At 56.6% G+C, this 20,583-nt stretch overlaps 1 protein-coding gene across 10 annotated transcripts in view; it reads right to left on the bottom strand.

Moving 5' to 3' along the window:
• Positions 1-19,970, bottom strand: part of MYT1 (myelin transcription factor 1) — a 59,673-nt gene extending 39,703 nt beyond the window's left edge. For 5 of the 10 annotated variants that reach the window (XM_045980214.1, XM_045980210.1, XM_045980216.1 and 2 more), the window contains exons 1-2: positions 19,743-19,970; positions 3,760-3,860 (exon numbers count right to left, since the gene is read on the bottom strand). The gene's annotated coding sequence lies outside the window, so the exon portion shown is untranslated. Of the gene's footprint in view, positions 1-3,759; positions 3,861-17,727; positions 17,800-19,235; positions 19,413-19,742 lie in introns of those variants that run through there. The other 5 variants (XM_045980219.1, XM_045980220.1, XM_045980211.1 and 2 more) reach the window with 4 other exon arrangements.
• Between the last annotated feature and the right edge of the window lie 613 nt (positions 19,971-20,583).

The raw sequence follows: 20,583 nt of genomic DNA, 5'->3' as shown, positions 1-20,583 counted from the left end.
AATGTGTCCCGGGGTGCCTGGTGGCTCAGCGGTTAAGCCTCTGCCTTCCGCTCAGGTCATGATCCAGGGGTCTTGGGATCGAGCCCCGCATCGAACTCTCTGCTCAGCGGGGAGCCTGCTTCTCCCTCTCCCATCCCCCTGCCTGTGTTCCCTCTCTCGCTGTGTGTATGTGTCAAATAAATAAAGAAAAGGGAAAAAAGAAAAATCTTAAAAAAGAAAAAAGAATGTGTTCCAACAGCTAGCATAGCTGGAAAATTAGAAGGAACCTAGGACATTTTCTTAAATCCACAGGATTCTATGGATTGTAGAGTTCCTGTGGGCAAGTTTCAGTGTTTTCCCTCCTGGAAGACCTAGACAAAGAGAGAGGGGCATCCACTCACTCTCAGAAGACCGCACGCAAACCTGCCTAGAAGGAACGGGTGACATGGCAGGAGGAGGGCAGAGGAACATACCAGGAGTGGCAGGGAACTGGCTGTGACCCACCCTGTTGGCCACAACAGCATCGGCCAGCGTCCGTTTTCTCCGAGGGAGGGAAGGGGTGAGGGAGAAGCAGCAATCTGGGTTTCTTTGAGTCTCTGAAGTGTGAGCAGCCAGAGGCAATGCTCACTTGCACGGCACCACTAGGAAGCCCTTCCCCAGACCCATGTTCCCGCCACTGAAGGGTTTAGGCCCGGCCTTCAAGGGTGCCCCTTGCTGCCTCTTCCCACCGACATTCCAGTGGAACCCTTCAGAGCGCCATCTCCAGTCCCATATACTGTCTACTTACACAACCTCCCTGGTTCCCGTGTTTTGAACACGCACCTGCAAGCCTGGTCAAGGTCAGCCTGAAGGGCAGCCTTCTTCTTCAAAGACGTACAAGTTCTACCACCTCAGGAACCCTCCGCACATGTTCCACTTTCTGTTCCCTGCTCCGTGAGGCTAAACCACGTGCCCACACACCTGACCCCCCATCACGGCCGCCACGGCACCCCTGGCTCCCCACAATGATAGTTCTGTCCCCCTTCGGGGGGAGTTCCACTGTGTCTCCGAAATTCTGCTGACATTGCACACACTGTTCGGCCCACTGGCAACTGAACAGAGCTTCTCCCTGGTTTGTAGAAAGGACACCCCAGGGGGTATTATTTAACACGTGTCTTGGGAGAGGTTATCCTAACATCTCTGAGCAGGAGATTAGGGCTCACTCCAACCCCCAAATTGAAAATGATAGTTCTTTTTTTTTTTAGATTTTATTTATTTGACAGACAGAGATCACAAGCAGGCAGAGAGGCAGGCAGAAAGAGGGGGAAGCAGGCTCCCTGCCGAGCAGAGAGCCTGACGTGGGGCTCGATCCCAGAACCCTGAGATCACGACCCGAGCCAAAGACAGAGGTTCGACCCACTGAGCCACCCAGGCATCCCTAATTAATGAATTTTTTTTAAATTATAGCTGTAGGGGCACCTGGGTGGCTCAGTCGGTTGAGCATCCGACTCTTGGCTTTGGCTCAAGTCATGGTCTCAGGGTCCTGAGTTAGAGCCCTGAGTCGAGCCCCATGCTCAGCAAGGGGTCTGCTTAAGGTGCTCGCTCGCTCTCTCTCTCTCTCTCTCTCTGCCTCTGCCCCTCCCCCCCTCGCATGCACTCTCTCCTTTGGTCCCTCAAATAAATAAATTAATCTTTCTTTTGAAATTGCAGCTATGTGGTAGACACCCTGATACAACATCTCTATGTCGGGTCCCTCTGTTTGAAACTCCAACATGCATGGGATTTCTACCCGAGGATAGGAGTGTGGTCACACCCAGTGAAGCGGGCCAGAAAAGTCATGCACCGTGGCACTCTTCCCTTGTCAAGAAGGACGGCTAGACCTCCACACAGTCAGCCTTCTCCTGGATTCGTGTCTGGACTTCTCCATTGAATATTACCTGATTGGAGCCCAAATGTTTCATTCTTAAGGTCAAGAAGTGATTTAAGGACCTACCATCAATGCCTACTTCTTTTCTCCTTAAGTTAAAAAATAAGAATAAACAGCCCAATGCCCAGCACTTTCCCCAAACCCACAACCATCTCGGCACAGCCCTTCTCAGCCATCTCTGCGCTGTCCACATGCCTGGTGCTGAACCACCAGCCGTGCGTACCAGACTCCTCCGCCCTCCAGAGGTCCACACCGACCACCCCCATAGAAAGTCAGCCGACCCGGCTGTGTGACATTCTGCTCTCCCGTGGCCACCACTATCTCCTGCTTCAGACTCCCCTAGCCTGCTCGGGGAGCTCATGCCACCGGGGCCAGCCCTGCAGTCCTTCTGGAAACCCACCCCAAGGCACATCATAACCTCCTTCTTCGGCCTCTTAGTGGCTCTGCTCAGAACAGTAACTCAGGCCCTATCTGCCCAAACTAGAAGGAAGACTGTAACAGAGTAGTTGTTGCCGGGAAAGCCTGATCATGGACCACCAGGCTGCTCACAGCCGGTGCTGTACATCACACACCTCCAGCAATGGTCAAGACATGTCATCCAGAGACCCTAACCTCTGTCTGAATGCTCAACACTGGGAGAAGATGAGTGAGGCATTTGCACCCAGGTGCAAATTTAAGGTGGGAGACAAAAACTCAGTCATCAAGATAAACAGTTTAATGACTATTTCAAAATATCAAAATTAATGCCAAAAATCAATGATGAATAAAATACCCAAAGTTTAAATAAAGATGGGATAGGAACTACCGACTTTTCCTTCGCCTCAGGCTCCAACATGGCAGAACGCCGACAAGCCTACAGGAATAAAAGTGGGAGTAGACGGGCCCCTGGGTGGCTCAGTGGGTTAAAGCCTCTGCCTTCGGCTCAGGTCATGATCTCAGGGTCCTGGGATTGAGTCCTGCATCGGGCTCTCTGCTCCGCGGGGAGCCTGCTTCCTCCTCTCTCTCTGCCTGCCTCTCTGCCTACTTGTGATCTCTATCAAATAAATAAATAAATCTTAAAAAAAAAAAAAAGTGGGAGTGGAGGTGCTTAACAAGGTGCCAGGAGACGCCCATTAGAAAGTATATTCTAGTCACCAGGTTCAAAGAGAATGACAAACATCCTCAAATAATCTTGCTGCTTCAACCTTTCTAGCCCTTCCCGTCCACACCCAGGGCCATCGCATCTGGATGGCCATGCCCTGCTTCAGGGCTAGGATCCTTGAAGAGGACCATCTCCATGTGAAGAAAATGGAGACAGGAATCTGAGGTCTGGAAAGGAATGTCTAAAAGCCTGTTGTCACCACCTCTGAGGGTCACCAGACCCTGGGAAGCCAGCCTCACCAGAGTGCATCCTGGGAGGTTCTAGAATTGGAGGCTTGGTGTGGCTGTAAGCACACGGCATGCCCTGGGTTTAGAACCTCTCTGGCGAGGCAAGGAGCCTGAGTAATCTCCATCAGTGAGACCCAGGCAGGTATGAGCAGGCATGTGTCATTTGCCTCCACTTGGGAAGATGGAAATAAACAAGGCCGACAGACCTCAGGAGCTCCTGCAACAAAGTCTCCCAACGATCCTCAATCTGTCCGGCGGGGAACAGCTCTGCAGGCAACCCAGGTGTCACCAGACCCAGAGCAGGGACTTGGCCTGAGGTCTTCTTTGAAGTTTGCCGTGACCAGATCACTGATGGTCTACCCCCCAAATAACCTTCTATCTGCTCAAGAGTAATGGTGGCCGGACCGAAAGTCACCTCCGTGCCCCATGCCTGGAAGAGAGAAGGACCACGACCCAGACCCTGGTGGGGGTGCCGGTGGCAGGAAAGCGGCTTCCAAGCGCCTCACCTTGCCGTGTCTGCCCAGGAGGAGCCTCGAGGTCCTGCAGTTGCTGGCTTTGTCTCCTTGTGTCCACCTCTGACTCAGCAGCTCACCCCGGAACTCATTTTCTGAGGGGTCAGAAAAAGAAAACCTAATGAGGGCAGCTCGAGGGGGTGGAAGGGAGATGAGACGCTTGGACCGCTCTTTTCCACAGCATTTATGCAATCCCCCTTTCTGGAATCACCGGAAGGATGGGCAAGGTCGTGGTCCCGTGGCTGTTCCAGGGACAAGGGCCAGGAGCTCTCTGACTGGGATGCTCCTCAGAGGCCCCTAGCACCCCGTGCCCCTGCTCTGTCTTCCCAGAACCTGCCTCAGAGTGGGTGTGGTTTGCACTACCGGCTGTGGCAGCAGGGGCTGGTGCAAGTCAAGGGAGTGGGACTTGGCCTCCCCGCTGCCCTGGTCCCCACCATCTTTCCTTTCCCTGTTTCCGTCTCTCCGGGGCAATGTTTCCAGTTAATATTTAATTCCGCACATAAATTCACGTGTCTGAGCAGAGGCTGAAGGCATCAGCTGGACACGACAAAGAAATGCCTATTCCCCGCATGGCACTCCCTGTTTCCATGACAACCAGCTTTCTACACCGGCAGCGTTTCAAGGAAGGTCATTAAGCACCAACAATGAAAACAGGAAACGAGTGTCCTGCACCGTGCTCTGCCTCTCCTTAGAAGCGGGTTTGGGTCCTGCTGCAGGTAGGGCAGCACTGGGCTGTCATACCCATTATCTTTCTTTCCCTCACGCTTCTGACATGCACTCCAAATGCAGTTTTTCTAAAATTCCACCACTCCTGCCCCAGACAGCCCTGTGGCTCCGGCCAGCGCATCCTCTCGTCTGAAAATGTCTCCATCCCATTAAAGGGCCTCCTGTGACCTCAAGGAGCACAAACACAGAGGGAAACAGATGGGTTGTCAAGGAGATGGCCTAATGCAAGGTCTTCAAACGCATGTCTAAAAACACCAGGATTTGACACCTACTGTGTGCACCTACGGTGTGCCTCCCTCTCACTGAGCTTTGGGTCCCCTACAGGGGAACCTGTGAGGACTGGCCTCCACCAGGGAAGTGTGAGCAGCGTGGGTCATCCTGGGTGGGTGCCCAGCGGCCAACAGCTCCAAATGGGACCAGACCACCCACTGGGTGTTCGCATTCCCAAGCCTCTGCTGGAAACGTGGGGTGTCGCCCTGAACTCCCCAGGAAGATGCCGCGGGCATGAGGATGGAAGAGGGGGTGCCCCACGGGGCAGGGGGAGGGAGGAAATTCAGTAGGCGAGACACAAGAATCACCCATCACACTTGACAAGGACGAGAGTGTCCCTTGTCAACTCTGGTGAAGGTGGAAGCTGGGAGGCCCCAGGCCGCAGAGCACACGGGGCCGACCTTCCACACGGGCCTCCCAGGAAGAACCCGCCCCTGGGGCTGAGCTGCAGGCGGAGTTTTCTGTCGCCGTCACGCGTGTAAATGCATGACGTAGCCGCAGCTCGTCTCCCCAGCAGCTACAGGGGAGGAAGTCGACCCTGAGATCTTGGCAGGAGCAGGAAGGTCCCTCCTCCTCGCACCCCAGCAGGGCACCCTAGAAGCTCAAGGGGGACAAGCTCTTTCTGCCCCCGGTCTCTCCTGCTTCCCAGGGGAGCCCAGCCAAGGTGAGCTGCAAGTGCCTGTGAAGGGACGTCTGGTTGTCTGTGTGCCCCTCTCGCCGACCCCGGGGGGTCAGCAGGTAGAGCCTGGTGCTCTGGAGCCTCGCAGCAGCTCGGGCAACCTGCTCACATCTGCTCCAGCATGACCACCTCCAAACAGAGCTCCTGCCTCCTAACAGAGGGTCTAACGGCCTCAGACGCCCTCGTGAGGCACTTAGTGCCCTGCCCCGGGATGGAGACGGAAAACAAGACACACACCCCCACGGCCAGAACCTCCCTTATGAGCTCCCAGATTTACCTTGATGCAATTTCCTTCTTTTCCTGGGAAATGTTTAGCAACAAACTCTAGTCATTATGAGAAGCCCAGTAAAGGGCAGCTGTGCTTCTTGCTGCTGGGAACCACCCCCACGGCCCTCTTTGTCCCCACTGGGAAGTGCGGTGGCCAGGCTCCACCACAGGCAACACCCCTCCTGCCAGCATGTCCTGAGCAACTAGCACCCCAGCTTGCACAGAGGAAACCCCCACGCCCCCCAGACAACTACAGAGCCCCCAGGCCAGAGACACGGTGGTCCCATCAAGATGCCAGCTGAAGTCCTACAGCCAGCTGACACAACGAGGGCGGCGGAGAGGCAGGGGTGATGCAGACCCGGCTCCTGGCCCCACATCTGTCCGGCAAGTCACCTTCCTCGTCCACACACAAGGTGGGAGGAAAGAACCATCTGGGGATTCAGAGCATGCGTGCAAACTGACCGCTCCGTGTCCGGCGCACAGGGAATGCATGAGAATATCACTTCCTTTATCATCAGGAGTTGCAAGCGAAAAGCACGTTTCCCTCAAGACAGGTTCCCTTTTTAGGCCTCCAGTGGGCTCTTCTGAAACCCTGCCTGTAGACACAAACGGCAAACAAGCCGCTTGGAGAAAGCGGCAAGGACAGGGACACTGGCCATGACCTGTCCCTGCGCACCCTGCCTGCTCCATGCTGCCCAGCCGCTGTCCACACAGAGGCCCCAAACTCACTTTGACAGGACTCTAGTGGACAGATGAGCTCCAGAAAGCACCCAGGACCTCTTAGCAGACACACATGGGTCCTCGGCGAGGGGACCCTCCTGAGAGATCTCTCGGCACCTCCCTCCACTGGGTCAGAGCCATGACAGAGGTTGGAGCCATGACCCTGGCTAGACCCAGGTCTGTCTGCTCATGACAGCCCCAACTCAGAACACTGCAGGCCTGCAAGCAGCCCAGCCAGACCCCTGAAAAGGTAGCATGAAGCCCTCCTTCCCATATCTGGGGAGACCCCCAGGCAGCCCATCTGGGAAACTTCGAGCACCCATTTCTCCTTCCAGACATGGTGTTTTGTGCCCACTCCCAAGCCCACAGACTCTTGGAGGGCCCCACACAGCATGATGAGTCCTCCTAGTGGGCTCCTGGACCACTCTCCATCTAACCCTGCCTTAGCCCTGACAGCCCAGTACCCTCCTCAGTGCAAAACCTCCCCAACCCTCCCCAAGAGAAGAACAGAAGACAAGAAACCTGAGCAAGGGTTCAGGGGGTTTTTGCAAAAAGTCAAAATGTTTTTAGAGTCTTTACTAGGTTTTGTGTCTCTGGTGACTGTGGGCTGCCTTTGGAACCAGAGGGAGTCCTCACCCACCCCTCACCAAGCATGCAAAGGGGGAATGGTTTTCACGCAGAGAGAGGCCACGTCTGGGCTCTCCCACGCTCCCCCAGCACCAACACACACTTATCAGAAGTTCTCACCACTTAGTAGGAAATGCCAGCCCCTCGGCCCCAGCCCTTCTCTGTCCCTGCTCTGTCCCCAGCACAGGAGGGAGGTCTTGCACGCTAGTTGAGCCAACCTCTCCATCTGGGCTTGATATCCCCTCCTTCCCACTACTGATTAGAGGGTACCTAGAGTATCAGCCATATTCTCCTCGAATATTTGATCGCTGCCTCTAAGCCGAACCCTTCCTGGGGCTTTTCAACTCTTCAACGGGCTTGAGGCATCCACGTTTAAGGAACACTATCTGTCTGGACTCCACACGCCAGCCTGCTACCATGCCATCTCCACCCCTGCACAGCCATGTTTCTTAAGGGACTGAAGTCCGCTGACTTCATTCGTCACCCCCACTCCAGCTGGCCTCCGCCTACTGCCCTCCGCCACAACGGTGGGTGGACGATCACCACCAGCGTCTACGCCACAGCCCCACTGTGCAGCAACTACACCCCTCCTTGTCTGGTGGGGGCCCCCCACTTCGCCCTGCACCCCAAGCCTCTCCTCCATCACTGTGCTCGCTGTCTCTGCCCCACTCACTCTCCCACGGCCACCCCACAGACGCCTCTTCCAGCTGCCTCCCTGCTCATAGCGCCAGCGTCTCACAAGACTGCTGCTTCTCCTTCCCCAAGCTCAGCCGTCAGCTTCCCCAGCACAAACACTGGGATTGTCCCAGGTCCCAAATCCTGCCTTTGCTTTGGCTGCATCTCTCCAGAACCTGACCACTTCTGACCCCTCCAGCTGTTGTCTTGTTTCCGGAGCCTGACACACTGATTCTACAATTCATATGGCAACTCAAGGAACATAGGATAACCAAGACGATGAAGTCAGACCCCTCTCACACCATACACAAAAATGAACACACAATGAACCACAGATACAAATGTAAGTTAGAACTCTTATGTAACATTGGAGCAACTCTTTCTGACGCTGGGTTAGGCGGTGGTTTCTTACATGCGACACCAAAAGCATAAGCAATAAAAGAAAAAAATAGATAAATTGGATTTCACCAAAGTTTAAAACTTTTGCATGACAAAAAACACCGTCAATAGGGTGAAAATACAACCCATAGTCTGGGAGAAAATATTTACAAACCATGTATCTAATCATATATCTAATTTGTTTACAAATGAATAGCTAATTCATTCAGAATACATTAAACAATCTTGAAACTTCATAATAAGACAAATAACCCACTTTAAAAACAGGCAAAATATTTGAAAAGACATTTCTCCAAAGACAACACATAAACGACCAACATGAAAAGATGCTCAGGACGCCTGGATGGCTCAGTTGGTTGAGCTTCTGTCTTCTGGCTCAGGTCATGATCCCGGCGTCCTGGGATCGACCCTGCGTCAGGCTCCCTGTTGGGTGGGGAACCTGTTTCGCCATCTCCCACTCCCCCTGCTTGTGTTCCTGCTCTCTCTCTCGCTCTCTCTGGCAAACAAATAAAAGAAAAGAAAGAAAGAAGGAAAGGAAGGGACAAAAGAAAGAAGGAAAGAGAGGAAGGAGGGAGGGAGGGAAGGAAGGAAGAAAGAAAAGATGCTCAATGTCTAGTCATTAGGGAAATGCTAAGCAAAACCACAGTGAGACACCACTTCACACCCACTGAAATGGCTATAATTTCAAAAACAAACAGACAACAACAAGTGCCGGAGAGAATACGGAGAAGCCGAAACCCTCATGCATTCCCAATGGGAACACAAACGGCACAACTACTTCGGGAAACAGCCGGCAACTCTCCGCCGTCTGAAACAGACGTGACCCAGCAGGTCCTCTCCTAGACGCAGACCCGAGAGAAAAGGAAATAATCGTCCGCTCCGAGTCTTGTGCATAACAACTTACTTCAGTTTATTCCAACTAGTCGGAAAATGAGAAAGCCCAAGCGTGTGCTTTGCTGCTGAATGAGAGATACAAAACGCCGCCGGCTGCTGTCAGGCAACGAGAGTGTGCACGTGCTCACACGCGTACGAGGTGGCGAACCTCAAGGTCAGACACGAGGACCACAGATTGTACAACTCCATATTTATGGAACGGAATTTACAGAATTCCTAGAAATGGGAAATCCACAGACACCGAGAGTAGGTTAGGGGATCAGCTGCCAGGAGGGCCGTGGCTCGTGGGCCCAGGGTTTCGTTCTGGGGTAACAAGAATGTTCAGACCTGAGAGTGGTGGCGGATGCACAGCCCTCGATATGCTGAGGCCCCTGAGCTGTGCTTCTAATGGGTGAATTATATGATTATACGATATGATGTGTAGATTCTATTCCCATAACGCTGTCCTCTAGCAGCCCGTGGCACACACAGAGGGGCCCCGGAGTGTCCCCAGACCCGCTGGAGCGCTCACCCACCAGGGCTCCCCACCGGGGCTACAACGGCCAGCTCGATGGAGGAGAGAGGCCTGCACAGGTCAGATGCCCTCTGCGGCGTCCGGCTCAGCCCAGGGCCGTGAACCTTGAGGGTGGCAAGGGGAGCAGGTGCCCCCGCCGAACACCGGGTCCCAGAGGAAAGCGGAGCTAGGGGTGGGTGAGGACAACATGTCAGGGGCCCTGCGCGGAGGATTTCGTGCGTTCTGGGTAACTTTAGGGGGGCCATCGTGCCCAGATCGAAAGCACTTTTCTGACCACAAGGGCTGCCCTGCCTCCCACCGTGATGTGTGAGCCCCTGGCCAGGAGGCACGTGGCTCTCAGCAAAACCAGCTCAGCGAAATCACGTGGCTCTCAGCTCTGGAGGCTGGAGTGCGTTGCCTTTGGTTCTCCCAGCCTGGGCCTGGGTTTTGAGCCCATGTCTTGGTAGGGCCCGGGCTACCCAGCCCCCCTCTCCTGGAGGCTATGAAGGGCAGGGCAAGGATGGGAGATGCAGCCCCCAGCCACCGGGCGAGCAGGACCGGAGCTTCTGTGCGGCACACTGGGGCGGATGCGGCACAGATACCCTTGGCCCTCGGGGTGCTCCGCTGCTGGCCGCCCCCGACCTGGGCCCGTCCCGCCTCTGCCTCCGTGCCCCAGGTCAGTGAGCTCCAGCCACCCCAGCCCAGGGCCCTGCTGCCCCCCGTGGCTTCCTGGCCCTCAGGCAGATCGAAACCCTGGCAGTGCCCAAACCCTCCCCCATCTCTCCCACATCCCCTCAAAGCCGTGAACAGAATCTACCCACTGAAAAGCTGGGCCATGGAATTGTAAGAACACGTTTTGCCATTTAAAAGGAAAAACATGGGGCGCCTGGGTGGCTCAGTGGGTTAAGCCTCTGCCTTCGGCTCAGGTCACGATCCCACAGTCCTGGGATCGAGCCCCGTGTCCGGCTCTCTGCTCCGAGGGGAGCCTGCTTCCTCCTCTTTCTCTGCCTGCCTCTCTGCCTGCTTGTGATCTCTCTCTGTCAAATAAATAAATAACATCTTTAAAAAAAGAAGAAGAAGAAGAAGAAAATCAACCAATCAAATCTCTGCTCAGACAAAACTCCAGGCAAGGCAGATAGTAGAACAAAATACTTCAGGAGACACATAGGCACCAAAGCGTGCCAGCCACTGGACACGGAGCAAGCCGGGGGGCAGTGTTGTGTGTGATTATGTACAAGAAAAACAAAAACTTGGATAGGAACTAATCCTGGCACATCGGACTTGGCCCAGCGGTGAAAATAGAAGAGCAAAGACGCTGTTCGACGTAAGAACTCAAGGAATCCAGTCGTGAGGCAACCTAGGCAGACTAGGCCTGCGTCTGCCTGGGCCCTCACGTCAGATCCCAAGCAGGAGGAGAAGGCAACCCCGGAAAGGCCTGGCCTGAAGCAGAGGGTGGGGGAGGAGGGAAGCGGATTGATGAAGTCGGTGCTTGTTTTAAGGGTGGTGGACACCAGGTTCCTCACTGTTGGGGGAAAAAGTCACACACAGAGAAAGGCAGAAACCTCAAACGTACCCTGTGGGGGAACAGTGTTGGAGAATCTGCGCGGACCTGCGGTCTTTGATGTTGAGAGAAAATGGAGACTTCGGTTCAGACGCGTGCAACGATGCGTGTAACTGTGAGCATGCGCGTGTGTGTCTGCACACGGGTCCACTCAGAGGCTGGGGGCTTGCCCAGCACCAGGTCCTCCCACGGAAACGTGCCGTTGGGGGAGGACTCGAGGCTCTGGCCAGGAAGGCAGCCCAGGAGCCTGGGCCGAGCACGAGTCCAGGCAAAGCCTTAGGGAGGCAGGGGACGCGCGGCCAGCTGGGGTGACCTCACTGGCCCGCAGAGACAGCTCGAAATAAGTTACAACCCTTTGGATGAAATAAATCATGAGTCAATACAGGTTTCAATAAAAACAAGTAACTTGGTAGTTGGATGAGGAATGAGGTATTTCCACGGCTTCAAATTCCCAAACACTTCCTAACTGCAAAGGAACAGCAGTGTCCTTGCCGCAAGAGAGTGGACAGCGCCGTCTGACCCAGCGAGCAGAGTCACCGCGCAGCGCAGGGGGGGCAGCCTGACTCCTGCGGGCCCCGCCTACGCCAAGTCCAGTCACGGGGCGCAGCCAACAAGCCCAAACTGAGGGCTACAAAACAGACAAGCATTCTTCCAGAAGGAGAAGGTCGTGATCACGACCAAACAGAGCAGGGTTCTGAGCCCATCCTTCCAGAGAGACAGGTGGCGGCGTCCGGACACCATCCGAGGACGAGGCTTTCACGCCGTGACGGTGACCCTGGAGGAGAAGCCCTTCTTCGTCGGAAACACCCAAACGAGCGCTCTGGGCAGCGGACACGGACGTGGCGAACGTACTCTCAAGCAGCTGGAAAATGGGTTTTGTCCTGTATCTGAAACACGTCCATCAGCTGGAGCTTCTTTCAAAGTGTATTTTCAGAATAACAGGGTGTGGGGTGCGGTCTCAGTAGCGGGTGGTCAGTGCAGGCCCCTGTGGGGGGGGTCAGAGCCAGAACCCAGCAGGGGGTCCTCGGGCCCCCCAGCTGCACGCCTCCACCTTCCACAGTCCCGTGTGCGGCTCCTGGAAGCCCACAAGGGCGAAAACGGTTCTGGGCCAAGGCCAGCCCCAACTCGGCCCTGCCCCGGCCGGGCCTGGCGTCCCCTCGAAGAGCCCAGGGACAGTGGGGCAGGGCGGGCCCTTGGGGAGTCTAGCAACCTTGAAAATCCAAAAGGAAGAGGCAGCTGTGCCCTGAACATTTCGGGGAGGGGCTGCAGGGACAGCGGGGCACCCTGGAGACCCTCATGTCCCCTCCAGCAGCTCCCAGGCCCAAGTGACCTCTCCTCAGCGCCCACCTCTCAGGGGCGAGACCTGCGGGCCCGTCTCGGCGCAGGGCTGGGGAAGACAGCACGACCGTCCTGGGGCCTCTGCCCTGGTTTGGGGCGTCCGGAAGCCGCGTCAGCACTGCACTCACGGAACCACCGTCTGGCAGGAAACAATCGGGGCCCAGGGGAAACGAGGGCAAGTTTTCCTCTCTCTCTCTTTCCTTTTTTTTTTTTTTCCTTTTTTTTAGCTGGAATTCAGAGGGAAGTAAAATGGAGACTTGCTGAGTGGAGCAAAGCAGACCCACTTTTGCTGAGTTTCGGTGAAAACGAGCGGGGGGTGGGGGGGCAACCGCACAGTCTGCCTCTACACCAGCCTCGCCAGCCAAGCCGCGTCCCTTACTCTCTCCAACAGCAGCTCACTGCTGAGAAAATAATACAGATGTAACTTTCAGCTTCATACACTTTCTCTTCCATTTATATGCAAATAGTGACCTTTCACCCGGGCTGTCTCAAAGAAGCGTTTCCTTAAAAATGCAAATAGCATGTTGCAGGCAGCGACTGGGGCTGAGTCTTTCTTATATTATTATTATTATTATTTCTTTTAACCTTACGAACACTGTAAAAACAACAGCGCACTGCCTGGCGGTAATAATGACTTTGCAAACCAAATCACAGGACAGCTCTCCGGGAGGCCTGTCAGAGAGAAGCAGGGAGGGGAGGGAGCTGCTCCCGTCGCAGTGGTGGGGGGAGCTCTGCCCCAGGACGCCCGTGTCCGTGTCCGGGAGAGGCAGTGGGTGGTGGCAGGGTTTCCACGAGAAATCCTGGGTTTCTCCCACCCGAGTCGGGTTCAGCAGTGACCCCAATCCCCATCTCCACCCAGGCCGGCAAGACAGGCAACAAATTCGGAGCCAGAACCTCAGCACACCTGCTCTGTCCCCACGAGGAGCCAGGCGGCTTCCAGGAGACCCGTGTTTCCCTCTCCCCGCACCAGGAGGACAGGCCAAAGGAAAAACAGAAAACCAGAACAGGAGACTAGCCAGAGGGAAATGGGTGCAGCTACAGTGTCCACAAAGGCATTGAGGTGAGGGGCTCCTTCCTACTCACCCCACTGACCAAGCCAGGCTACAGGCCAGAGGAGATGCTGGGGAAAGGGTCCCCTTACCTACCTGCACCCACTCACAGCTCCCAGGCCCCCCAGAATCCCCCCACAGGACCCAGCCACTCATCAGGTGTCCATGTGACTGCTCTCCAAGGCCCAGAGCCTGCGTTCAGGAAAGGAGAGTTTGGATGGGGAGGCTGACCCATGGGACTGGCTCCCTGAGCGGAAATCACAGACACCTTTCAGACCACATACAGCTAAAGTGTCCTGTCTCAGGCCTGGGACGCCCAAGGGGGTCCCAGTACAGCTAGAGTGTGCTGTCTCAGTCCTGGGACGCCCAAGGGGGTCCCGGTACAGCTAGGGTGGCCTGTCTCAGCCCTAGGGAGCACAAAGAGGTCCACAGAGGGAACCAAAGGCAGTGGGAAGGGACGGGGACAGCTCTGGCCTTATCCAACAGGCTGGGAACCAGGAGGGCTAGTTTCTGCGCGCCTTCCTCGGAGGTCTCCAGGGTCTTCAGAGTACACACTGGCCTCCCAGGGTCAGGAGGGCCCTTCTCTGGAATCTGCTCCTGTGCCTCTCGTCCTGAGTCCCAGAAACCCCTTCCTTAGTCAGAACTGTCCAGCCCTGGGGGAGGAGAAAGGGCCACTTCCATCTTCCTGGAAACCACGCTTTATGTAGGCCCTTGAAAGTGACCCAACTAGTAGGGGTGCTCCCTCGCACGAACAGAATGAAATCTGCTCAGCCCTCCCTTTAGGGTCTATCCGTACCCTGGCTCACGTCCAGCTCAGTGGGAAGGCTCTCAGGCAGCCAACCCGGGAATCCAGGCACGGTCCAGCCAGGGGCCAGCAGCCCTGCGGCGGGAGAGACGGCTTGACAGCGGCGCCCTTCCTTCTCCCACCCCAGGGCCTCTGCAGGAAACGCTCCTGTGGGGGGGGGGGGTGAGGGCGAGCCGCAGGCGGCTGGCAGGAGGCAGCTGCTCCCCAGCGAGTTTAATTGCAGCCCCTGCTCCAGGGCTCAGAGGCCCCCACCCCAGTTTTCGGGTGGGGGAGGGGGAACCCACCCGTCATCCTCCTAGCACTGCCCAGCAACAGCCCACCCTCCTGCCTTTAAGGCTTGGGAACACTGGGGAGACGCCTGTGCTCATTTCCCAGGGACAGTGCCCAGCACGCCGAGAACCAGCAAGCAACAGAATTTGGAGAAAACAGGACACTTCACACAGACCACAGATGACTGGCGTCCGAGGGGCTTGGGGCAGGAAGGGGGGACCCTCACTGGGAGGGCGCAGAGCCGAACAGGCCTGCAAAACCGGACCCCCGTGCACACATGTGCTCGGGAGTGTGCCTTCCAAGAGTGCACCCCGATCACAGGAATGACTCTGGAGTCCATGCGGGTCCTCAGAGGCCGGCGGGTCGGGCCGCACGCTGAGAGCGTGAGGGGACTCCACACCTAGCAGCAGGCTCTCAGCTTGGGGGCTGACCGCGGGCTTTGCAGCCAGGAGAGCCGAGCCGCCCTCGTGACCGGCCCCAGCGGCCTTCCAGGGAGGCAGATGCAGTTCCGGTAACGGGTCCAGCTCTCTCTTCCCTTGGGGACGGGGGATGTGCCCAGCACTTAGACTCCCGACGACTTCAGCACTTGAGGGCCTCTGTGAGCTATTCCGATGGCCCCAGTGGCCTTCCCTAGGGAGCATCAGAACAGTGGGAGGAAAGAAGGCCACAGGCACACGGCCCTTCCCGGTCGGCAGAAACTGCTGGTTTCTGTGTGTCCCCCGTTAGCCTGCTTCGGGGCCAAGGGGGCATCAAGAAGCCCCTCCCATTGGGAACCCGTCGGCACCCAGAGCTTGACTGCAGAAGCCGTCTGAAGTCAGAACCCATGGGCCTATGGATGGAGAGACTGAAGTGCTTTGGACTGAGGGTATCCCTCGGGCCCTCAGAGCTGTGGGTCTGCTGTCCTGTGACCCGGGGCCCCACACCCGACATCTGAGCTCTCCTAAAGCAGGCACCAGAGGCCTAAGGAGGCTCTAAGCTCTGGCCCAGCAGAGAGAACCTCAGATCCTCCCCCTCCCAGGCAGAGGCCACGCAACCCTGGAGCTCCAGGACCCTCTTCCTCCTGCTACACTTCTGATGTGTAGTTTTTAGGCAACAAAATGGGAAACAACGAGAGGACCCAGATGGCTTCCGCCTCAGACTGATGTCGGACACGATCAAGGTGTGAAGCCAGGCGTGAGGGTGAGGTGGGAGCCCGGCGGGCTAATCTGTCAGCAGCTCAGACCATATGGTGCGTCCGCTCCTCCTCCCAACGTCGACATCACATGCAGGCACACAGGCACGCACGGACACACACACGTGCGAGCACACACGCGAGCACACGAGCACACTCATGTGAGCACACCAGCACGCACACATGCACACAGGCGTGCGCACACACGCATACGTATGCACTTGCGAGGACACACACAGGCATGCGCGCCAGCACACACGCGTGAGCTCGCACACGTTCACACCTTGCCCACCACCATGAGCGGCGCGCGGTCCTTCAAGGGCCTGTCCAATGCGCAGCCCCCAGCAGCCCCCTGCTTCCGGGTCACAGCGCCCTGGCATACAGCCCCTTCCAGCTTCCGGGCTCATCTGAAGGCAACCACAGGTCTGGGACACTCGTCCACCCTCCAGCCGCTGGACTAACCCCGCAGACGCAGGGTACTCCGTCAGGCTGGGGCCGATTGGAGCAGTCCTCTGAGTTATTTTCACTCTGCTTGATTGACGTAACACTGCATGAAACAGGGCAAAGCCCCCGTTCTCACAAGAAAAGTGCCTTTGCTCCTGACTGCGTGGGCCCACGAGGGGAAAGGTGAGCGAGGGGCACAAGACCAGCCTCGGCAATGTGGACAATGAAAAGGACACCGATGGCAAGCGTTATTCTCTCCTCCGTGAAGCTTGATACAAGCCTGAGAGCAAAAACATTTTAAGTCGGGGGAAAAGTCTCCCTGATTTCGTTTTGAGGGTTTTCTTAAGTGACACTCGGGAAAGACAGAAAGTGCCCTGAGAACCTGAGACCGAAGCCTCCAACAGGAGCTGTGGGCCGGACAGTGGGCGGCCCCTGGTCAGGGGCCCCCAGGGAGGACAGGCCCTGGGGTCTTCGGGAGCCCAGAGCCCAGCTGGGGGAACAGGACCTGCGGCAGCCGTGCTCCATCCTTCTGGGAAACACAGCGTCTTTCGGGCTGACTAAGCTCCAAATGTTGCTCCAAAGACCATTTTCCTGTAAACTCACACCACAAAATTCCTGTGAAAATTACATCGATAGACAACCCAATTCTGGTTTATTCATGAGTGAGTCCACAAGGCCAGAGCAGAGGATTGGCTCTAGAAGTCGGGGGTGGGGGGTGGAGGAAGGGGCCCCAACCCTCTGAAGCCAACAAAAAACAAGGTCTGGGATGGGTCAGCACAGGAGCTGGGTTTACTTTTCCCGTATGCCTGAGGAACGTGCCAGTCTGCCTGGTGCCTGGTGCCTGGTGCCCTGCCTGCCCCAGGGTGACCACTGACAGTCCCCACTGGCCTGACAGATGTGGCTCGGCCCAGCCGGCCAGGCCGGCTTCCTGCCTCCCGGTCCGCTCCCGGCCCAGGCTGACCGCGGTGTTCTGGTCACTCCGGGTCCCACCGTCCCCAGGCAGGCGGGGGTTGGGCAGCCCTAACCCTTGCTCACTCTTCACCCAGCAGACACGCCTCTTCGCGGAGTCCATCCAGGAGCCGCTCAGCCCCCACCAGCCTGCCCGCTGCCATCCGGGCCGTGGAGGGAGGCCCAGGGGGCACTTCTCGGCTACAGTGCTGGTCCATGCAAACCATCGCCCAGGTGTAGGCACCACCACGAGCGTGGTCGGCCCAGCTCTGTGTTGCACACTCTCGCCTCCCCAGCCAGAGTTAGTGCAGATCCTCCCTGCCCCCCCACACTCTCACAGAGGCCCCCCCGGGAGTCCTCATGGACCCATTCAGCAACCGCAGCCCAGAGGAGGACAGTGGGGCCCAGAGGGGAGGGTCTGGGTTCCGGGCAGCACCAGGGAGAGTGCCGTCCACAGCCAGGGCCAGGCGGCCAAACGCCAGCCAAACCTGCACTGCCATAGGCCCGGGGAGGGTCTGTGCCCAGAGAGGCCCCGCGGCAGCACACACCCAGCACACACCCTGCCGGCCTCGCCCTGACGCCCCCAGGCACTGGCAGGTCCTCTCCAGTCAGTGGGGAAAACCCACCTTGGGAACCCAGCAGCTCGCAGTCCTGAAGTCTCTGCCCACAAGCTCCCCGCCTTGGGCTCCAGCAGCACTCAGGGCGATGGGCGACAACTGCCTTTCCCAGAATCCTCCAAGAGCACCCAGAGCATTGGCTCTGAATATTTGGGGCTGCCTCCAGACCTGCGGCCAATGCCTGAGGGTCCCCCAGGCTCCTTGGGTTAGAGGCAGAAGCAGCTCGCCTGACCTGCTAAGTTCGCAGGCCCACACCGGGGCCTCCGATCCAAGGAAGTCAGAACTCAGGTGCTTCCAGGACGGACAGGCCCCCAGGTCAGCCACAGCCCCCACTGAGCCCCTCCATCCTTCAACATCCTGTGAGATCAGGGGCCACCCAGGTGCGGGGCCTCGTCGCCAGCTCCAGGGCACAGACGGGTCACAGGGCTGCCACCTCCTCTGCAAACAAAGTGCCCTCTGACCCTGACCCACCGCGTCTGCACAGTGAGCAGCTCTGGGGAGACAGGCAGAGTCCTGCCCTACGGGTGACCCCTCCCCACCAGCACCACGAAACTCCAATCTCGGCTCCCCCACTCTTTTGTTTACCATTAATTAATGGGGCCATATGGAAGGACGTGATAACCACGGCCAAGGACCAATGGGAAGGGAGCCCTGGTGGCCAGGAACCTGGGCCTCTCCCCAGCGCCTGCCCAGCCCCAGGCAAGGACACCCACCCCCGGGCACACACCAGGCTGGAGGGAGGGCCGGGCAAGCTCCCTCAGCATCACTAGGGGCAGGGTCCAAGCCTCTCAGCCAGACTGAGGCTCACCACCTCCAGGTTTGTCCCAACACTCCTCCTGCCTTTTGTTCACTCAGCACTAGCCTCAGAGATGTCCTCAGCTGTCTCTGATCTCTGGCTGCTGTAGTTGTTGTAGTTTACACGCCTGGGGCAAAATCCCTCACTTCCCTCTCCCAAAAGGGTAATAGTAATCATCACTGTCTTTAGCACCATCGAGTGACGCAGTGTGATGGCCACGACCAGACACACCTCTCAGAGGTTTCGTTTCAGAAATTACACACCCCACTGGGCCAGGGTGAGGTCCTGCGGACACAAAGGTAGCAGGGGGGCCAGAACAGCCCTCCCTGACTCGACACAGTGAACAGGATCCTCGTGGTGGGGACCCCCACACACTAGAGCCACCGGAGGCATATGTACTTCCTGATTCACAAAGAAGGAAGTGACTCCAGAGGACAGAACAAAATCCCCAGCCCCAGAACACATCATCCCACAGGCAACGACATTATGTCCTCCGAAGCTCCTGCCATCGTCCTGGCCAAGCCTGATCTCTAGCTTTAAATGCACAAATCCAGTCACACTAAGATTGTAAACAGCCACACCAGTGACCCCCAACACCGCAGGAAAACCAGCGGAGACGAGCAGCGGCACTTAGCTCTGCGTGCCTGTCCCACAGACACATGCACCCTAAACGCCGTTCCTTAAGTCTGGAAATACGTGACACGCAAAGACAAATGCTCACATGACCACCTCTCCTCCGCGTCTCGGATGGGGGCTCACGCGAGGTAGCAGCTCTGAGTCCCCACTCCACAGAGGTCTTCTGCTTAAGGAGGCAACGTTTTCCCCCACCACATAGCGTCTGGGTCCCACAGCCGCCGATATATCTGTGTTCCTCGTCCAGAAATGCACATAAAGTTTCCTGTCTCGGCACACGGTCCCCCCAGTGTCTTTTCTGTCAGACGCACTACGTGTCCACAAGACTCTCGGAGAGGCCGAGCCCGTGAGCCAGCCAGGGAGGGACGGAAAAAGAGAAGGAAAACAGCCACGGGCAGACCCGGCAGAAGAAGAAAGCCTCAGTCCAACAGAGCAGCTTTAAAAAGCCATCCCCAGACCTGCTTTTCCTGCAAAGAACGCCTTCATCTTAGAAATTAACTCTGCTCGCGCGCCCTCTCCCTGTCTCGGTCCAAGGGGAAAAGCCAAGCACTTGGATGTCTGCCTTTGTCAGCGAAAGAGCATAACACGGACTTACCTTTCCCCACAGCTATTGTCTGTCCTCCTTCAAAATGACATCACGGAAAGCAATCATGAAATTTACATGGGGGGTGCAGGGTGGACGGGGGAGGAGAGGGGAGGCAGCTGCCTCCCTTACAGCGGTCACATGTGGGGAAGCCTGTGTGCGGGTTTCAATTAAATATCTTCTCCCCTTAGTGTGCGACTCCTAAGCCAGCTAAAGGCGACGTCTCATTTACTTAATGACCGCTCTCATTAGCAGCGGTGGCACGGGCTGGCGGAGAGGCTCCTTTGTAAATACGCTACCCATGAACCCTTGGGGCTCCAATATATCTGTTTACTCTCCGAGGTGAAATAAATTTACAGTATAGCATCAGAAAGATGGGTCTGCTGACTCGGAAAGCGAGAGGTGCCCCGGCCAGCAGAGCCCCCGTCTCCTGCTCCGAGCTTCAGCCCACAGGAGGTGGCTGTGTTTGCCCACACCGAATCATAATTAATATGCGGCATGATTGGGGTTTTTTTATGCCAAACACACAGAAGGGCAGAGAGCGTCACCACCGCCATCCATATCCCCCCCCGTGCTGTCTCCACCAGTGGTTCAGTCCAATAATTCCTAATAGCAGCAACCGGAATGACAGATGCCCTGGGTTAGCACGGCTGCAGCGAAAGTACTTTACAATATTTATTGGTGGTTAGGAATATGACCCACCATCATAAAGAACGGACTGCAGAATTTATTACTCAGACAAATGGGAGGGGTGCTCCGTGGCTCATCTGCGTGTTCAAGAATCACTGACTTCAAAGGACAGCATATATTTTTTACAATTCGTAAAAGATGCCGAGGGCCACAGACCCAAAGC

Source organism: Meles meles, chromosome 16 (genome assembly GCF_922984935.1).
Source record: "Meles meles chromosome 16, mMelMel3.1 paternal haplotype, whole genome shotgun sequence".
In the NCBI taxonomy this organism is placed as follows: Eukaryota; Metazoa; Chordata; class Mammalia; order Carnivora; family Mustelidae; genus Meles; species Meles meles.
The sequence above is the reverse complement of the archived record's forward strand: the minus strand, read 5'-3'. Positions and strand labels throughout refer to the sequence as shown.